General features: G+C 41.4%; 1 protein-coding gene across 4 annotated transcripts in view; it reads right to left on the minus strand.

The window, feature by feature from the left end:
* The window catches only part of ZCCHC7 (zinc finger CCHC-type containing 7), a 163,703-nt gene that overhangs the window by 58,822 nt on the left and 85,219 nt on the right, over positions 1 to 19,662 (minus strand). The gene's annotated exons all lie outside the window — the stretch shown is intronic.

Raw genomic sequence — 19,662 nt, forward strand, 5'->3', positions numbered from 1 at the left:
ATGTTAGGTTGACTTACAGCCATTGCAGTCATTACTGCGATGGCTGATGTCCACGCTACCCTCCTTCTGCCAGTGGAGCATGTCCCCTCTCAGCCAAGAGTGTTGGCCAGCTGCCTGGGCTTCTTGCCTCCCCATTCCCCACCAGGGGCAGCGGAGGGATAGCTGCTCAGGCTTCTTGCCTCTCTGAGCGGGGAGCTGGGGGAAGCCAGGCTGTAGCTGTCCAGCTTTCTTGCCAATTTCACAGTGTCAGCATGGAGCCCTGAAATTGACAAGACAGCCAACAGCTGCTATAAGTAAGGCAGTGTCTACACAGACCCTGCCCCGCCCTAACTACACCGACATAAGCCCTACGCCTCTCGTGGAGGTGGAGTTATGTCACTGTAGTAGGGCACTTACATCGGCGGGACACAGCTGTAGTGCGTACATTAACATAATTAGGTCAACATAAAGCAGCTTACGTCTACCAAACTATGTAGTGTAGATTAGGCCACAAGCTTTCAAGCCACACAGAACTCTTCTTCAGTTCTGGGAAATGTACTCCCAGTGTCACAGCTAAATGTAAGGTGGAATGCACATATTGTAAGGGACCATTCAAGGTAGAGTGACCTGTTAACACCTCTGCAGTCATGGGACAAAAAGAGGAGGTTAGTGGGTAACAGATTGTTGTGATAAGCCATAAATCCAGTTTCTCTGTTCAATCCATGATTTTTGGTTATGAATTTAAGCTCACCCTTTGAAAGTGTTGCACAAGTTTCCTGAGAGTCCTCATCTTCATTTAGTGCACAGATGAAACAGTCTCTATACACTCAGTTCTGGTGCCTGAGCCCGGACTGGCCTGCAGCAGCCCAGACCTCTAATGGCAGGGGAAGACCTGCTCAGCCCTGGACTGGAGCATGTCCAGTGCAGACAGAATCTTTGGAAAATGCAGCTGCTAAAATCTAATAAGTTTTTACTGAGCATGTGTGAACAGCAATATTTCAGAAGCTTATAACTTGGCCAAATAGAGGCAGATTTTCATGGAGATAGCGAAAGGAAAATCCCTGACACAAAGGAGATAAACTTGCCAAATCTGAAGTCCCTGCTCCAAAGCTTTTCAAATAATTTTTTAACATGGGCAAAACAATGTATTTTTCCTTAGCCTCATACTTTGAAACAGCAGAACCATTCCAGCTGAAGTATTTAAAGAAACAAACAAGCCTGAGGTAGACACCTGCCATGGAAAATCTCAGCCCGAATAGTTAACATTTAGCAAAGTTATAATCAACTGAAAACAGGATTTTATAACGTGAAGTTTAGGACAACCTCAGTAATAAGTGATTCTACCAGCCCTGCCTATGAAATGCATGAATAAATAACTTGCATTTACTAACAGCAAAAACTCTAAATATAGAGTTCACGGATAATTAAAGGTGGCAAGCCCCCTCCATTCATTTTTTAAATGTCAAAAAGGTAAGTAAAGGATGGCATCTGAGCGCAAAAAAGTCCTGCAAGGCAAAAAAATCCTGCACAGCTGAATACTGTGGCCTCAATCCAGCAAAGTACTCAAACACATGCTTAATATAAGGCATATGAGTAGTCTCACTGACTAAACATAGGGACACGATGCGGGGTGAAGTCCTCAGTGACCCCATGTTTTTCAAAGCTGGAGAATTTGAACTGAAATCCAAACCTTGCAGCTGAACTGTGGCTCCAGAATCCAAGCTTTCATGTAAAAAGTTATGAGCCCATAGGAAAGTGAAACTGAGTGGACAGTTGAAAGTAATTAACACAGAAGCTAGGGTAATGACAGTGCTGTTCCAGTTAAATTGCCCCTTATTAAATTAAGTTGCTGCAATTTTTCCAGTGTGATACCCTGAAAAACTGCAGACTTGAGGTCCAACTTATTACAGAGAACAGAGGGCCTTGGTTTTATTACCTAGAAAAGCTACATATTGAAACATGAACAGTCCTGCTTTTGTATCCATTTAGAAAAACCTTATATTTGTTGTACATGAATTTTAATTATTTAATTTCAATTCAATTTAAACTGATGTAGTTGGTGATGTTTTGGGTACCCTGAAAGAAGAATTTAGGATATTCTGAGGCAGTGAATAGGGCATTACTGGCTGCGATATTTATTAAACAAATCACCGAACACTGCATAGGTTGACACGTACCCCCCAAATACCTAAATTTTAAGTTTCTTTCTGAAGAAATAACTTTTGAAGTTTCAAAACTTTTTTGGTGGCTGTAGATGTGTCTAAACTTATTACATACAGGCTGCCTTTTTTCTGTTAGTTGGAAATAAATAAAAGAAAATAGGACCAAAAGAAACACATTCTACAGTGAAATTGTGGGAAAATCTCTGAACACCAACATCAGAAAAGCTTCAATATATAATTACAACAAAGCCAAGTAAATGTACTTTTACTTAACTTGTATTTATTTATTTAGCCAGAGAGTGTCCATGAGTTTTGGATAAACACAGATTAGCTGTGTTCTGAGCTTCTCTAATCTCCCTTTTCTGTCCCTGCTTCTTCAACCCCAAACCCCTTGATTTACCATTCTTTCTCCCACTCTGATGCATGACCTCAGTACTAAACCTTGCCTACCACCTGCTCTGAAGCTCGACCAAACTACCAATCCAGGCTACATTCTCAAAGCAGTATACGGAGTATTTCTCTACTCCCATTTCCAGCCCCCAGACCAGCAGCCTCCCAAGGCTAGCAACCTCATTACACCTGTGCTGAATTGTAAGAGGCATCAGGCCTGGTCTAAACTACAGGGTTAGGCCGACGTAAGATGCCTTGTGTCGACCCAGCTGTGGAAGTGTCTTCATTTAATTGGGCTCCAGCCCATGAAAGCGCCTCTCTATGCTGACTTAATGCCACCACCTCCCCAAGTGGTGTAGAGTCACAGTCAATGTAATTAGGTCGATGCTGCGTCAGTGTAGACACTGCATGGCTTATGTCGACTGTTACTGGCTTTCAGGAGTCACCCCACATTGACAATGCAATAGATACAAGTGCTCCTGGTGAGGACACACACAGCCGACACAAGAAGCCAAGTGTACACACACACACGATTTTATAACTGTGGCGGTTGTATGCTGACATAAGTTAGGTTGACATAACCTCAGAGTCACTGCTGGCAGGATCAATGGAAGAAGAGGTGGCTGAATGCCAGTTGGTAGGAGGAATGGGAGGTTAAGATGAGATGATTAAGAGCTGCTTGGCAGGAGCTGGGAGCAGATATGAAGTGACAGACCTAGTAATTTACAGCTCATAATTTGGCCATCCATCTGTCCATATGGTAGTGGGGTGGTGGACCCTGTGGGTTTGACATGGGAGGGGACAGGAAAATTAGGTGGCTGGTGTGAGGTCCTGCCAGGGACAAGAGCTGAGGTCGTGCTGCAGGGTGGAAGAAAGGATGACTGAAGCAGTAAGGAATGTGGATGGAGCAGACACACACAAGGGGAGGATGTGTGAAGGTGACCCATGTTCATCTGAAATTCTTGAACAAGGTATGGAAATAAAATAAAGAAATACCTGCTCATTTAAAACAAAAGTTACATTTACTTGGAAGTCTTTAGCAGAATGAAACTTACCTTAAATTGGTGTTAAAAACTAATGGTCTCTCAACCGAATTTAGAGCAGAATGAGAATGTTCCAATCCTAATTTCTCATTTTCTGCTTGTTAGTAGGAAAATGCTCCTATCAAGTAAGCAGCCATAAAGTAAGACTATCTTTTTTTAACTAGACAGCTAAACTTTAATAAATAAATAAATCTATTTAAAAAAAAAAATTATAGTCATTTCTGAAGCTTGGAGAAAAAGAGTGGAATTTTCCTTTAAAAGGGACAAAATAGAAAATACTGGATCCAGAAGAGGATAATAAACTATTCTGAGATGGCACACCAAGACAAGGGAGTTACCTCACAAGTGGAGAACCAGTGTTGACAGGGCCAATTCAGTCAGGGTGGATGTGGTCCAGTCCCAATAATTGAGGAGGAGGTCTCAATACCAAGAGGGGGAAAATTGCTTTTGTAGTGAGCCAGTATGTGGAAAAATGTGCAAAGATGTAACCCCATGTTTTTAGCACTCAGTAAAGCCACGCAGCCATATTTTAATTCCTGTTCTTCTGGGGGTTCACATGTCCCTTTTTCACTTCACACTTTTTGGGGGGCATAGCTATAAGGACTGTAAAAATGTAATGCAGCTCTTTACTAAATATCTTTGAAAGTGCTGTCATCTTTTTATCCATTTTATGTAGGCATCCACAAAAATTTCGGTAATTAAATTCTTGACACTGTCTATGGTTTCTTTGGTAATTATTTTATTTATGCAAAAACACCACTTTTCTTTCTATTTTTTTAAACAGCTCACAGTGCCTTTGTGAAAGGATATTAACATTTTTAAAAATTATTCTGAAAATCTCCCCTGGGGCTTTCTCCATTCTCCAGTAAGTGAGTGCACCAGAATCTCACAGCCACAAATGCATGTGTTATTCAAAGGAAGCTGCTAATTTTCACATGGTATCAAGGTAAACCCCCAGAACACAAACCTGCCACACTTAAATTATTTTATTTTTAATGGATTTTCTCATACTTTGATTTTTTTCCACCTTTTTCATTTGTGGTAACCGCATTAAGATACTTTTTATTTGTTTATGATTCATTCTTTCACATAATTTGATGAGAAAAATACATGCCTGTTTATTCTTCTGTTTAGGCTTATGAACTTTTTGCATTTGTATTAGAGGGTGGGGAGGAGAATGGCTTTGTGTGCATCCAGCTGATATCAACATCCTGTCAGTTCGGGGTGTGGTGAGAGAGGATGGGGCCAGAGTAAATGAGAATGGGGATGATGTTAAATGTATAGTGCTTGGATGGAAATAAAGAGTTCTGTGAAAGGGGCTTCTTCTATGGACAATTACACTTTGGTTACCCTGGAATAACACAATATTATGGGATAGCCTATAGAAGCACCACAGTTAAGGTTGCAACCGTATTTCTGTTTAAAGCCAAATTTTTCAAACTGCACTAAAATTTACATGCCTAATCTGAGCAGTGTAAAAACTGGTATATCGGTTTAAGGCCCTAGACAGAGTTTGGGGTTGCTTGGCCAAGGGGGTATCTGAGATATAGACGTCCCTCCCACCCACTCCCCAATTTGTTTTAAAAACGTAATAAAAAACTTCCTTCTAATTTTTTTTTCCAGAGAGAGAGAGACAGACAGACATACAGAGAAAACTGCAGACAAAATTTATTCATATCATTGGACTGCTCCTTTTGAGACCGAATGGCCAAGTATTGTAAATCAACTCCACAGCCCAATAGTTCAGAAGTTGTTGGACTTTCTTCTGGGTTTTATGGACTAGTGTGTTGCTGCAAGCAACTCAAAGAATGTCAGCACCATGCAGACTCCTGGCAGAGAGAGAGAGACCCTCCCAGAAAACGCTCTATAGTTGAGGGGGAACCTGCTCTGGGCTAAGAGCCAGACGACCATGAGTCCAAGTCTCTTCTTCCAGAGAAAGGAAGGAGATGGCAAAAAAAACCATGAAAGAGAACTGTTGAGAAAACCTCTGCTCCAAGCGTGGAAGAATAGTATTGGGGAGCAATATCAATACAATTCACCAAATGTGCCTATAGAGGGTGCTACTCCCGGAGGGGGGAGGGGACGCGGGTGGTGAGTGGACCTTCTTGCTTGCCTCTGAGACTTGGCAAAGGTGGAAAAATCCAGGAGTTCCAAGCTTGGCAGGGCAGTGGATTCCCTTAAGAGAGAAAACAAATTTAGGCTGAGCTACAACTTAACTGATTCCTTATATATGATCCTAAAACTTGGGTTATTCTGCTACAACCAATGGTCTAGGGATTTGAAGATGTCACCTTTGCAGTCAAGCATACAGCTTGGCCTGACTTTCAGTCTCTGGGGAAAATGAGACCTTTTACACCACTAGGAACACTGAACTTCAGTCGTCTCGGCAGGGAATCTGGAGAATTTTATCCTGTTATCTGGAATGGTTAACCCCAGTCTAAGACTAATTGCATCTCCAGTGTCTCCAAAAGACATTATGCATACGAAGTTTCTTTGGTAGCAATATGCAATGAGCTTAATGTTTGATGGTACTTGTGCATTCAACTTTACAATGAAAAGGACATACTCCCTAAAACAGGTGAGATTTTTTTTCTTATGGTGGGAACATGGATGCAAGCATCCCTGGTTTCCAAATCACATTAAAATCTTAATTCCATAATTGTACTTAATTAAAATATAATCACAATTATACTAGACTGTAAACTCTCTGGGGCAGAGGCCATCTCTGACTCATATGCCTGGCACAATGGGATCCTGGCCTCTGAGTGTTACCTCATTACAAATAATTAATAATAACTTAAAATGGGTAGAGATAAATCCCCTAGAAAAATAATCTGGATTTTTTTTCTCCATAAAAGACTAATTTAATGCTAGCAGGTTTTACATGCACCTGAAACTTCTAGGGTTTCTAAATCAGTAAATATTTTTGTTTACCTCGTCAAGACTCAAATATCATTACAATAGAATTTTCTGTGATGGAATTTTCTGATGGTTTTTACAGCTCTTGTTTTAGAAATGGAATAGAAATTTGGCAAGTTCTCTACGTTTAATGTGGTACAGTTTTCCAAGCTATCGTGGAAAATTCACTTCTTGTTGTGACTGGTGGTAACAGATATACAAAGTTTGTCTTTTGCTTATAGGAAAATCAAACATTTGCATTTTGATGTTGAGTGCATATTTTGTTTATTAAAACCAACAACCAATTTACTGGTCATAGAGTGCAGAGACGTTATTATTAGCACGACCCTCAATAGAACTCCAACAATGTGCGTGGCAACGTACAGGGGAAAACTATGAATTTCCCCAATGACCTTTCATTCTAAGTAGAACACAGACAGTACAATCCACACATAATACTGATCAGAAGTACACAGAACACAGATGAGGCATAGATGAAAGAACAAGGCTTCATGATGCTTCTTATACTCTCAACATCCTGACTCGAGTCTTTTCAATGAACTTTTTCAACGCACAGTTATCACGCAAATGTCATGTGGAAAGACCAGGTTTTAAAATGAGGTTAATTAATCAATCATATTTATTATAGCAGTGCTGAGAGGCCAAGAGAGAACTGGGCCCCATGGTGCTAGGCACTGTACACACACAGTCAGAAAGAGTCCCTGCCCCCCAAAACTTACAATCTATAGGGGTTCTACTCTGAAAAATAATGAACTAAAAATGGCCAAAGTATTTACCTTTATTTTTTTATACTGGGAAAGCCCATGCAAATTTTATTTTCAGTTTAAAACCCATGCACAGCTAACTCAGGCAACTCAGATTGTAGAAGCTGACTCAATTCTGCTGCTGCTTCTCTCTCTCTCTCTCTATTCCTGTCACTCTTCAAGGCAAAAAGCCACTGTTTCAAAACACTTCTGATTCTGGAGAAGTACAAGAAATGCTATTCCGACAGGATAATATTTTCCCTCGAGTAGGATGTATTCTACATACCCATATATTACAGGCTGAAATCTGTACTGACAGTGGCTGCTTTACAGGCATCAACATATGGTCTGTGCTAATAACCCTGTTGCTCATTCCAGTTAAGGTTTCCATTCAAAGGACACCTAAATCGAACTGAACTCAGGTGGTACACAACATTCTAAAATGCAACTGGATGAAGAGAGGCACCTCCAGGCCTAAACAACAGTTGGTAGTGTTTATGATATATCTTCAAAAGACTGAACACAGACTTAGATCCTAACGGTCCGATTTCTCCAACTCCAGTAGTGACTGATGAGTACAAAACTTTTATGGTGGGTACCGGCATCTGAACTCACACAACCCTAGGCAGCAGATCAAGGCTAAATGATGCAGAGAAGCAGCAGCAGATGAAGCTCTGGATATACCAGTCGGACATTTTGAAGTAGAACTATTTCTGGAGAAGAACTGGAATCAACTGCTGTAAAGGCTGTTCTCTGAGACTTCCTTAGACACTTCAAGGGATTTCTCAACTTTTGCTTTGATAATAGAGGACTTCTTGAAATAGACACCTGCTGTTGGAACAGATTATGTGTTAATATCCCTTAAAAGTAGAGAACTTTGAAAAAGATCCATAGATTCCCACTGAAAAATCAGTTCATACAGTAGTTGATAGCAGTCCAACATGAAAAATTTCCTTATGGCAAGGACAGAACCTCCCTCCTCCCACAATAGCAAAACATACCACCTCTCTTCTCTCTGACATTTCTCATCAGCCCCCTGTGTTGTTTTGGTCACTCTTATGATAATAGTGACCATTTATCTTTAGCAGCCATTATCTTTGTGCACTATGGTACTCTTTAAAGCCACTTATTGGCCCAAATCTACCAGTGACCATACACGGAAAGCCAACCCACATTGAAATGTATCAAAACATATGATTTTGCTTCCGGCATAACAAAAATTGGTATTTAGAAAGTTTAAAAAAAACCCCAAAACCTGAATATAATAATTTCAAGACCTGCTAAAACAACTTTAAACAAACTTTACGAACCTATTACCTATGGGAGTAGACTTTAACTGTCATCACAAGAGAAGAAAAGTCTGACAGTTGGGGGTTATGACACGGTATTTATAATCCCTAGGCAACATATTCTCTTGGGGCCCACCACAGGGCTAAAACTGGGATTTTCAAGAAGGTTCACAAGTTTTGAAGTACACAAGAGTGTTTAATCTAAGTGGAGATGCTTGCTTTTCATATTTAAAGCAGCCTTTTAAATACAAAAATTTGCCAAGTATTGATACATACATTTTCTTTTAACAGTTTTTAAAGGTTCAGGACTGCTTCACATTTCTGCTTTGTGCAGTGTAACTGTTCTGCAGTTTTTTAGCTATAAAACATATATTGTCCCCTTATTTTACTCCCTCTTTCTTTTCTGTTTTATATGTGTAAGATGCTCTAAGAACTGTAATGGGAATAAAAATATGTAGAGCAAAAAGCAGTAAACAGTGAATATATAATATTTCACATTCTTGAAGCGTATGTATCATGCAAAATTGTATATAGATACATATGTATACTTTAAAATATACACACACCATGTGTGGGTTTGTATATTATATAAATGTGTAATTTTCAATCTGTTCTGTGTATTCTGTGATAGATATCCTCTCCCCTAAGTCTTGGCCACTGCTGCTAATGTTAATTCACAAAACTCAATGGCTCATGGTTTTCAAAGCTTAGTGCAACATTTGCAGAACAAAGTAGGTTTTTCTCTTTTTTTGGTGGGTACAAGTATGGGGACCACAGGAACAGTTAAATTCATGGCATGGTTGGTCTACCACACAGTCGGGGGAATTCTTTAAATAGAGCCTGTCACTCTCTTTGCCCATCAATGGGATTTCCTTCTCAAACTGCTGATTCGTTCAGGTACACAACAGAGGAAATTTCAGTTAACCTTTGTTTCACCCCGGGGAAAAATCTGTCTGAAAAGTATAAAATGAATAGATTAAAAAAAATAAGTAGCTCAGCTGCAGGGCTATTCTTTCCATTGTTCACAGCAGTCAAAGTTAAACAGAGAGAAGGAGGCAAACCTGAACATTTTATTCCCACTGGAGAATAAATGTATAATATGTAATTTAGAAATCCAGTGGTCTATACTTTGAATTTTGATTTAGCCAAGCAAGACAAAACCAGAACTAGCCCTCACACCAAACATTCACCTTTTGGTCTGTCTTGTATGATTGTGGAAAGAGAATTACTAGTTTCTTTGAACAGGGAGGCATTTAATTAAGTTGTCCTAAGTACCTTTTAAGATGCCAACAATTCTTGGTGGAGAAATAAATATGAAAGATGCTATATTTGAAGGATGCATGAACAGACAAGACAGACAGGCAAAATATATGGAAAGTAAATATTGAGGGTTGGTCGTTTTTTTTAAGTGGAATGATGATGACAATGACAAAGTGGTCTAACATGAAGGTTTCTTCTCTGGAATGTGTGTGAGAGAAGTTGGCTTAGAGATAAATTATTTCAGCAGAGTCTTTTTCATTTTAATTCTTATGTGCCTGGGGCCTTGGACCGCAGTGTAGATTCTCCTTGGACTTGTACTAAATGTTCAGGAATGCTTGCTGTATAGATCAGGAACAGGTATTTTATTTGGTTGACTATAAACAAAATCTGTGTACTCTGAGGCAAGGTCTCTGGTCTCTCCTATACTCTACCATGGCAGACTGGAAAATCTGCCTCAACATAGCTTAAATAAAAATGAGGTTTGAATTAATTACGAAAATGAATAAGATGATCAGAACAGCAGATCCTAAACTACTTACTTGGCTATCCAATGCCATGTTGTCACTACATGTTAAGTGTTTGATGACATGCCCTATTTTTTGAACCTACACATGTAACCACCACAGAAGTTGTCATGGGGGAAGCTGGAGGTTTTGGCAACTGGGCAAGGGGTGGTTGAGCTTTGGGCAACTGGGATGGCGTGGGAGACCGTATGATTGTAGGATAAGCACATTAGCTACAATCCCATTGATACAAATGGGACACTTCACATCTTTCAGAGCTATTGTTTCAGTCTGCAGATGCAGGAAGACATCACTGCATTAGTTTATAGTCTTTATGCTTTAAGATCTGCGTGACAGCCAGCATCTTTAGAAACAGGTTATTAAATAAATGCAAGACAGATTCTGAAGTACAATTTTGTGGCAATATGTGGGTTATGATTGAATTTCACAACAAATGCTGATACCCCAAACTCATGGATTACAGAGTCCCAGGGTATAAAAGATTAGATTTTATTAGAATTGATTACTAGTTTTGAAAAAAAAAAAAAGAGAGAAAAGTCACTTATTTTGCTTCCCCCCTCCCGAAAGGGCCATATTTTTCACTTATTTCTGCACAAGATTGTGTATCACTTTTAAGTGGAAAAAAAAAAGATTAAATAGTGTGGTGAATTTTTTCAATGAAAAAGTACTCATTGGAAAATTAGTCACTGCTAAATATGCTTTCTAAGTGGTAACTGTAACATGCCTATTAGGTATCCAACCAACTTTCATTATTGTAGTGCCTGAGTGTTTTACAGGAAGACACAAGGTGGGACGTGGGACCAGCAAGGCCACAACTACACATTTTATAGGAAGACAGTTTGCTGTGGATAGGTGTTCTCCCTGCATAATGTGTAGCATTTTTGTTTCTTTGTTTATTACTCCTGTGGAGGAAATAAGACAGACAGTTCTGGCACTTTCTCCTGAAGGAGGCAAGATTTGAGATCATTCTAATTTCCTGAGGAACACAATTCTGTAGCTGTGAGTTTGTCATTAAAGAGGTCTGTCTGCAGGTCTCATAAGACTTATTCTTGTTAGAGATGACTCCATTGTTCCTGAGGTGGATAGCTGACATGGAAGGTCTTGGTCTTGAAGAGAGAGGTCATGCCTCAAGCAGCCCAAAACTAACTCAGAGAGAACCTTAAGGATTAGAACCAAGAGTTTGAATTGGATCCTGTATTCATTGTGGAGCCCGAATAATGACCACAGCATTGAGTTGATAAGCTCCAGCTGCCATATTCTCAGCCAGTTGAGTCTTGCCCTCTCTCAACCACCCAGGTTTGCATATTCATTCTAAGGTACAAAGCTGAGCACTAATCAACGCCTGGAGGTCATGACAGCATGAATCACCATGGCGAGGTCTGTACCTGTCAGTACTCAGCACAGTCTCCTGGTCAGATTCAAATGGGAAGAGATATTCCTAGTAGCCACCAATCTAAATATCAGCAAGCAGTGCAGGACACCAAAGCCATGCCCAGTGATGAGCTGCCAAAATTTTAACAACGGGTTCCCTCCTCACCCCACGAGGGGATCGTTGCCCACCCCCGCCCCCCGGGACTCCAACCCCATCCACCCCCCTGCCCTGTCCCGACTGCCCCCAGAACTGGGCAGGAGGGTCTCGTGAGCCACCGTAGTGGGTGCCCACCCCATCCCTAAGAGCCAGAGGCACCTGCCAGGGGGCGAGGTGGGGAGTCCCAGCAGTGCTTACCTGGGGTACCTCTCAGGAAGCACCCGACAGCTCCCTCTGGCTCCTAGGGGCGGGGGAGCGTAGCTGGGGTGGGAGCAGGGGGAGCAGCTGCTCCCCCACTGATCGCATCAAAAGTGGCGCCTTAGGCACCGACTCCCTGCGTGCTCCAGGGCTGGAGCACCCATGGGGAAAATTTGGTGGGTGCAGAGCTCCCCGCCCCGCGCCAGCTCACCTTCGCCTCCTCCCATGAACGCACCGCCCCGCTCTGCTTCTCCGCTCCCCCCTTCCCGCAAATCAGCTGTTTGGTGGGAAGCCGGGGAGGACTGAGAAGCAGGCCGCGGCTTCCCACTCAGGCCAAGGGTGGTGGAGGTGAGCTGGGGCAGGGAGCGGTTCCCCTGCACAACTCCCCCTCCCCCCAGGTTACCTGCTGCGGCGTGGGAGGCCCTCCTCATGCCCCCCCCCACTCCAGCTCACCTCCGCCTCGCTGGGCCTGAGCGGGAAGCTGCCGCTTGCTTCTCAGCCCACCCCAGCTTCCTGCGCGAACAGCTGATTCGCGGGAAGCCTGTGGGGGGGGGGGGGGGGGCGGCGGAGAAGCAGGGTGGGACGGCGCGTTCAGGGGAGGAGGCGGAGGTGGAGGTGAGCTGGGGCTGGGGGTGGTGCGGGGAGCTGCTGGTGGGTGCTCTGCACCCACCAAATTTTCCCCTTGGGTGCTCCAGGGCTGGAGCACCCGTGGAATGGGCACCTAAGGCGCCACTTTTGGCTGGTTAAATTTAGAGGCCTTTTTAGAACCGGTTGTCCCTCGCGGAACAACCGGTTCTAAAAGGGCTTCTAAATTTAACAACCGATTCTAGCAAACCAGTGTGAACCAGCTCCAGCTCACCACTGGCCATGCCCCATTTTGAAGATCTTTGGGCCGTCCCCTTTGTTGGAAGGTGATGAAATTTTGCCAGTTTTAGTTCTTCAAAGCCTCTCCCTCATAGCAGCATCACTGTTGCTTGCCAGCCAAATGCTTTTAATCTATATGCTGATTTTACTGTTGGTGCTGGGATAGCTAAAGACTTCATTTTATTTGCACTTGGCATGAAGGAGATGTAACAGTTTCCATTGTTGAATACTAAAGACATCTGAGTCCATGTTCATATTAACTGAGGTATATTGAACTCAAAATTGTATAATTAAATACTGTTGGATATTGAATTTTTTCTGTATAGTCAATGATAAATATTTAATCATTTAATTAATTGAGGATTTATATTGTTTCACAAAAACCACAATTGAATTATCAATATAATGAATGACCAGAAGATGGAAATTGAGTATTCGATAACCATCTGTCTTCCCCATAACAACGGAAAGGACTGGAGGCTGGTGAGTGGAGATGGTTCAGTTCTTCACTGAACATAACTGTAGAAAATCTAGCACCTCAGCTAGGGAGTGTATTCTTGCAACAAAAACCCTCTTTCGGCAACAAGGAGAGAATCAATCCCAGATTCATTAATATAATATACTGCTAATGTATTATCCTCTCACAATTCAAGGCAAGAAATAAGACTTTGGAATCCTGTTCTGTCAATCTCTGTGTTAGAGACACAAGGTGGGTGAGGCAATATTTTTTATTGGACCATTAGATTATCTCACCAATCTTGTCTCTCTAACATCCTGGGATCAACATGGCTATCACAATATTGTTAACGAATCTCTGTATGACATTCACCATGACAAAGTCACTGGGCCCAAGAGAGCCCTGGAATAAGAGATCTGGTAGTGGCAGTTTGCTTGAGAGAGATAAAAAATAAAATTTCAATGTGTATTTAATGTAGTTAGGTCTTTAAAATAATTACTTTTTAATATGGGCCCATACTCTGAAGTCATGGCTTGCAACATTACATAGGAATCAAGGCTTTGAATTTACCCTGCTTTGTTTGGAGCCTATTTATCTGCTGTAACAAGACGGCTGTATTGTAACTGCAACATAACTGCAACATTCTGGAAAGAAGTATTTCCTGCTTATCAGGAAATATTTAAAATATCCATCTTCTAAAGAAAGCAAGAAAAATGCCCTTGTCTCAGACAGATTGGTAAATTTTCTCTTTTTACAGTATGGTTGAAAAGAAATCTCTTGATTAGATTCATGTTTAGATTTCCTCAGATGCATTTATTACAATTGAATTGGTCCATCCAGGGATTTGCACAGGAATAAAAATTTGGTCACTTTTTGGGGGGGGCACTTTCTGTGCCCCTGCACGACCAGAGGAGTTGGTTCCTCCCTTCCCCAGCTCAAGCAGCCAGAGAAGCTGGTTCGTCCTGGGGCCGGTAGATCGCTCATCTCCTGCCCTGGCTTGGGGAGCTCACTCGCCCTCTCCCCCAGCCCTTGTAGCCAGAGATGGTTCTCTCCACCACGGCCCTGGGGCCGGAGGAGCTGGCTCTCCCTGCATGGCCCCAGGGCTGGAGGAGCTGTCATCTCCTGGCCTGGCCCTAGGCCGGAGGAGCTCTCTCTCCCTGCCCCAGTCTGGAGTAGTTCTGTGCCCCCACTGATTGGGGTGGCTCGTGCCCCTGCTTATCCCCCCCTTGCACATGCCCCTGGGTCCATCAATGCTTCAACTGAGTTGCCTGCCTAAAACAACTGTTTAAAGGCCAATGGTATCTCAGACCTATAGCACAGCTCCTTTGCAAAGTATGAAGACAATGGAATAAGAATTACCCTAACATTAAGATAGAATGGAAACAGACAGTTTGAGCATAAACCACCTTATTCTTCAAGAACAAAATATAAGGAGAATCAGCCGTTGTAGATTGGCTTTCACTGGTTGATGTTATTGATACTAAAAATGCACGTTAGTGATTGCTGGTATGAGCAGCATTCTGCTAAAGGCTCTAATTTTTCACCTCTGTAAGCATTTGAATAAGGTGCCAACAAGTGACAGCTCACACACATGTGGAACGACATGCAGCAATACTTACAACACTTATACAGTAGGATGTGTGAACTCTCGGAAACATATTGAACCTTTAATGCAGAAATGGGTATCAGAGACAAACAGGGCTCAAGGACAGTCTAGAATGCATAAGTGATAATGAGCAGCCCAAATTTAAAAGAATCATGGAAAACAATGGAGCAGATCTCTTTCTAGAAAACGACAATGAAAATATCTTCGCAATTTAAGACATATGGTCTTCCTCGTTAAAAGGATTTGTTGTACCTCTTGAAAACAGTCAATCAGAATTCAGCAGCATAACTCAGAAATTTCAGAAATAGCTGAAGAATGTGGCCATCGCCTTAAAATAGGAGATTCAAAGGAGCTGGAGGTTCTGATGCCAGGGCTAAGACTAAGAACTAGAACTGATGATCCTAACCTAGAGTTATCACCTGTGCCATGTCATCAGCAGTGCCCTTTTTGATCTTTCTAAAGAGCCTGGATCTCAGAGGAAAGGCATACAAAACACTCTTGAGGAAGAATTACTTTAGGGAGCCTGGACCTTTGCAACTTCAAGAACAGAATTAAAGGCACTTCATGGTTTTCCTTGAAGGAAGGAGATCTGTTTGAGGAAACTCCCAGATGATGAAGACTGGAATAACCACAATATCCTTGACAGACCAAGCATCTGGAACACTACATTTCTACCTCAGATTGCCTACTTACATATTGTCCTTGCTGGGAAAATAAAGGGCCAAAGGAGTGATTTGATTCAGGATACACCATTCCTAAAGCTAGGTACCCTTTTGACATACTAGTCAAGAGCTAACTCCCCTCTTTGTCCGTTATGAAATACATAGCAGTGGTGCATTAGTGAAGATTTGTTTAAACATGTCATTAATGAGTGGGAAGAAAACACAAGAGTACACTAATCATACTCAGCTGTAAGTCTGGTTTCTTTGGATTTCTGAAGATCTTAAATTGTATCACAATCTAAGCAAGTTCTTTAGGCCATTGCCCAAAGCTTCCAGAATCACCACTGATTGCCGAGAAAGGCTGAAAGGTGAACCCTTGCAGACATCCTTGTGCATTGCCTGCTTGAAGAGAGTGTTGGATCTCCTGAGTCAGTGCCACCAGAAATCTTAAGCTGCCTTGCCCAGGGTAATACACGGTCTTTAACCAACTCTGCAGACAAGTCATATTGAGTCTAGCTAACAGTATTAAATATGTTCGGAGGCCATGAGACTCAGAAGTCTCAAAAACCACCATATGTTGTTTCGAGGTTGAGATGTTGCAAACAAAGTGGCCAGATTTTCATAAGGGCGCAGCAGCCAGCAGCTTCCCTGGAGAACTATGCTGCAAAATGAGGGTTGAGTTATTTCAAAAAATATGTCTGCTTATTTAGATGCCTAATTGGGAGCTAATGGGTGCTAAGGACTTTTGAAAACCTGGCCCCTTGAGGTTCATGTTCACATTTAGGGAAGAAAAGAGATTTCCTTGTAGGGATTGTATCCTTGAAAATTAGTTAGCTAGGGAGGACAACACATGGATACTTCACTGTTGTAAAAGAGCAAGCCACAACTGTCAGCCATTTGGTAAAGACTCTAGCAGCTGTAAAAAGTCCAAAAAGTAGTATTCGGTATTGATAAAGATAATTGCCCTAACAATGAACCTTAGGTATTTTCAATGACTTGGTCTAATAAAAATATGGAGAGACAATCCTAATGTCAGGGGCCACAAACCAAGCTTGAGAACTTAGGGAAGTTAATAGCACGCAGAATTTTACCCATCTATGGTCCTTGTTCAATATTCTAAGGTTCAGTATGGGACAAAGTCATCTGGGAATGAGAAAATAAAGAGACTAGAACCCCTCCTTTTTCAAATCACTCTTTTACTGTATTCATGTGCAAAAAGAAATGTGGTGTTATGAAGAAATACACAGCCTTTCGTGAGAGGTTCCCCATAAGGAGAATGGGGGTATCCTTTCTGAATAATTTCTAATACCCATTTGTCTGTAGTAGTTCCACTCACACTGCAGAAAACAGACATGATCCCAAAAGGAGGATGGGAAAGGGTGATAGTAGTCCATAAATAGCAGAGAAGGGCTCCCAAGGGAGCTGTTAAACCTACTATTTATCTGCAGATTTTTCAGATAAATAAAGGCGGACGGACCCTTTCACTGAATTGCAATTAGAGGATGGCAAAATGTGTGTGTTCTGAATGCATTATAATCAAGCTTCTATAATCAATAAGCATTAAAATCAAACCTTTCCATTTTCTGTGGTCTATGATTTGATCCCTGTGTGTTCCAGTTTCCACTCACAACAGAGGAGCACTTGATCATGATTATGCAGAAGAGGTTTATGTTGGATATAGCTTACTGCCACCAGTAACTGAACTGTAAATCAAATCTCCTCTAATTCAAAAGTCATATTCCACAGTGAAATACTGAAAAAGTCACAGCTATTCATTCCTGGAAATCTCACTCTGGTAGAAAACAAGGATGTGATCAGGAAAGCAGTGTCTCAACTGTTGAGTGCTACATTGTCTTCTGATGAGGTTGGATGATAGTTGGGTCTGGTGCACTCTAAGATTAGAAACCACATGGAAACAGTCAGGGTTTCAAAGTTCACTTTCCTTCTCAAGCATCTTAATTCTGAAAGGTTTTAAGCACCCTTAGTGAATTTAAATAATAGAATTCTGCAGTAATTGACTTGCGATTTGAATCATGGATTGATTGTAATTTTGTTTAAAAGAACGTTTTAGGAAAGATTCTGATGTGTTAACACAATTGTGAGTTTGCGTGCATAAAAATAAGGTTTAATAAAATTGACATTTCTTTAAAAAGTGTTCTAACTCCAAACAACATTTTCAGTGTTAACACCAAAGTGAGTTTGCTTTGCATTGACAGGATATTTATTCAACTTTAGAAAAATGTTTTGAATTAAAATTCAACTTTAATTTTAATATTTTGTTTTTTGATTAAACTTAATGATAAATTTTAAACTAAAATTTCAATAGTATACATTTTCAAATGAGTTTGCAGCTTAGTAACACTGATTTAAAATGTATGATTTTTAAAAAGCGGGGTGATCTTAAAGAACTATCTAAATGACTCCACCCTGCTAAATAGTGAACAAACTAATCAGCTTGAACTGCATAAACCCAGTAAAAGACCCAAACACTGACACTGTGCTCTTACCCTACTTTGCTAAATAAAAAAAACATCCGCATATGGGACAATCTCTCCACAGCAGAAGACTTCAAACCAAATCTGAGGGCAATAATCATTCTTACCACTTTTGACTCAGATTCTGCTCCTGCCTAGCAACAGCCACAAAGAACAGCTGGTTCCACCACTGAAGAAGAGGATAAATGCCTCATTCACAGAATGCAACCTACCAACTTTCCTGAATTATATGATAGTCCATTTCCCTCTCCCAAAAATAGAATACTTGATGCAGATAATTTCACCAACTACCACCCACTTATGCGAGGCAAAACTCAGAAGGAATGGATAAAAAACACCAATGAAATGTGATGTCTGACATCCTGAACCTCTCACAATCATGCTTCAAACCAGTATGTGGCACCAACACAACACTGATGACAACAATGGATGAGCTATTCAGTGCTTTCTTGGGGTACATAGCAATTAAACACCTGCAACTGGCCAACATCAGCTGACTCGGGCTTGTGGGACTGCGAAATTATGGTGTAGATGTTCAGGCTCAGACTGGAGACTGGGCACTGGGACTCTGCTCCCTGCTGGGGTCCCAGAACTCAGACTCCAGCATGAGCCTGAACATCCACACCTCAATTTTACAGCCCTGCAGCTCAAGCCCTGCGAGCCTGAGTCAGCTGATGCAGGCCAGCCACTGTTGTTTAATTGCTGTGTAGACCTACCCTTGGAGGCCCCGGTGTGGGCATAGGAGTAAGAAAGACATCACAAGCTGGCTCAAGGAGACCCATGTGAATTCGGATGACCACTCTTCTTTCACACATTATAGCTCTAAAATAACAAATAAGCAGTAGAGGAGGAAAATGGATGAGACCCTGGGTGGCCCTACATCTATATCCTCCTCCTCAACTGATCGATGGAATCCTCTCAACTACATTGCATAGGATCAGGTAGATGCAGTGCAAGGCCTCAGTGACAGTGATGATAATCACACAGGGCTTTTGGGAAACAAAGAGGTGGAAGGCCCTGGTCTTTCCAATGTCTGTAAATGAGACTAACAGAACCGAACAAGCTCAAACTGACTGATCCAGGCAATGGATACAGAATCTAACTGTAACTAGTAACTGTTTCATGCACACACAACTCCAATGGCCTGTGTCTTTCAGAGGGTTTCAGAGAGCACATGACCTTGAATGAGTCTGGATCTATACTGTTAATTTGAAAAGTTTCCTTTAAGTACCATTATTAAGGCTTACAATATTTGAATTCTCATATATTGAGTTTTTAAAACAAAGGCTTAATAAAAGGTAGCAGACGAGTAAAATTTTGGCATTCATATAGAAAAAAAAAGTCATGTCTTAATTAAGTGATTACTTTAGATAATCTTGCTTTAAATTCTTGCTAGGTTGGCTACAAATAAATTCCTGGCTACTAGAAGTTCGTATTCCCTTTTACTTTTGTTACATACCATTACATGCCACTGATTCAGAAGCCAGACTAAGACTTGATTCTGCGGTGGAATATATATTTGTAAATTCAGTTTTCTTGTCTA

This window comes from Lepidochelys kempii, chromosome 5 (assembly GCF_965140265.1).
Source record: "Lepidochelys kempii isolate rLepKem1 chromosome 5, rLepKem1.hap2, whole genome shotgun sequence".
Taxonomy (NCBI): domain Eukaryota; kingdom Metazoa; phylum Chordata; order Testudines; family Cheloniidae; genus Lepidochelys; species Lepidochelys kempii.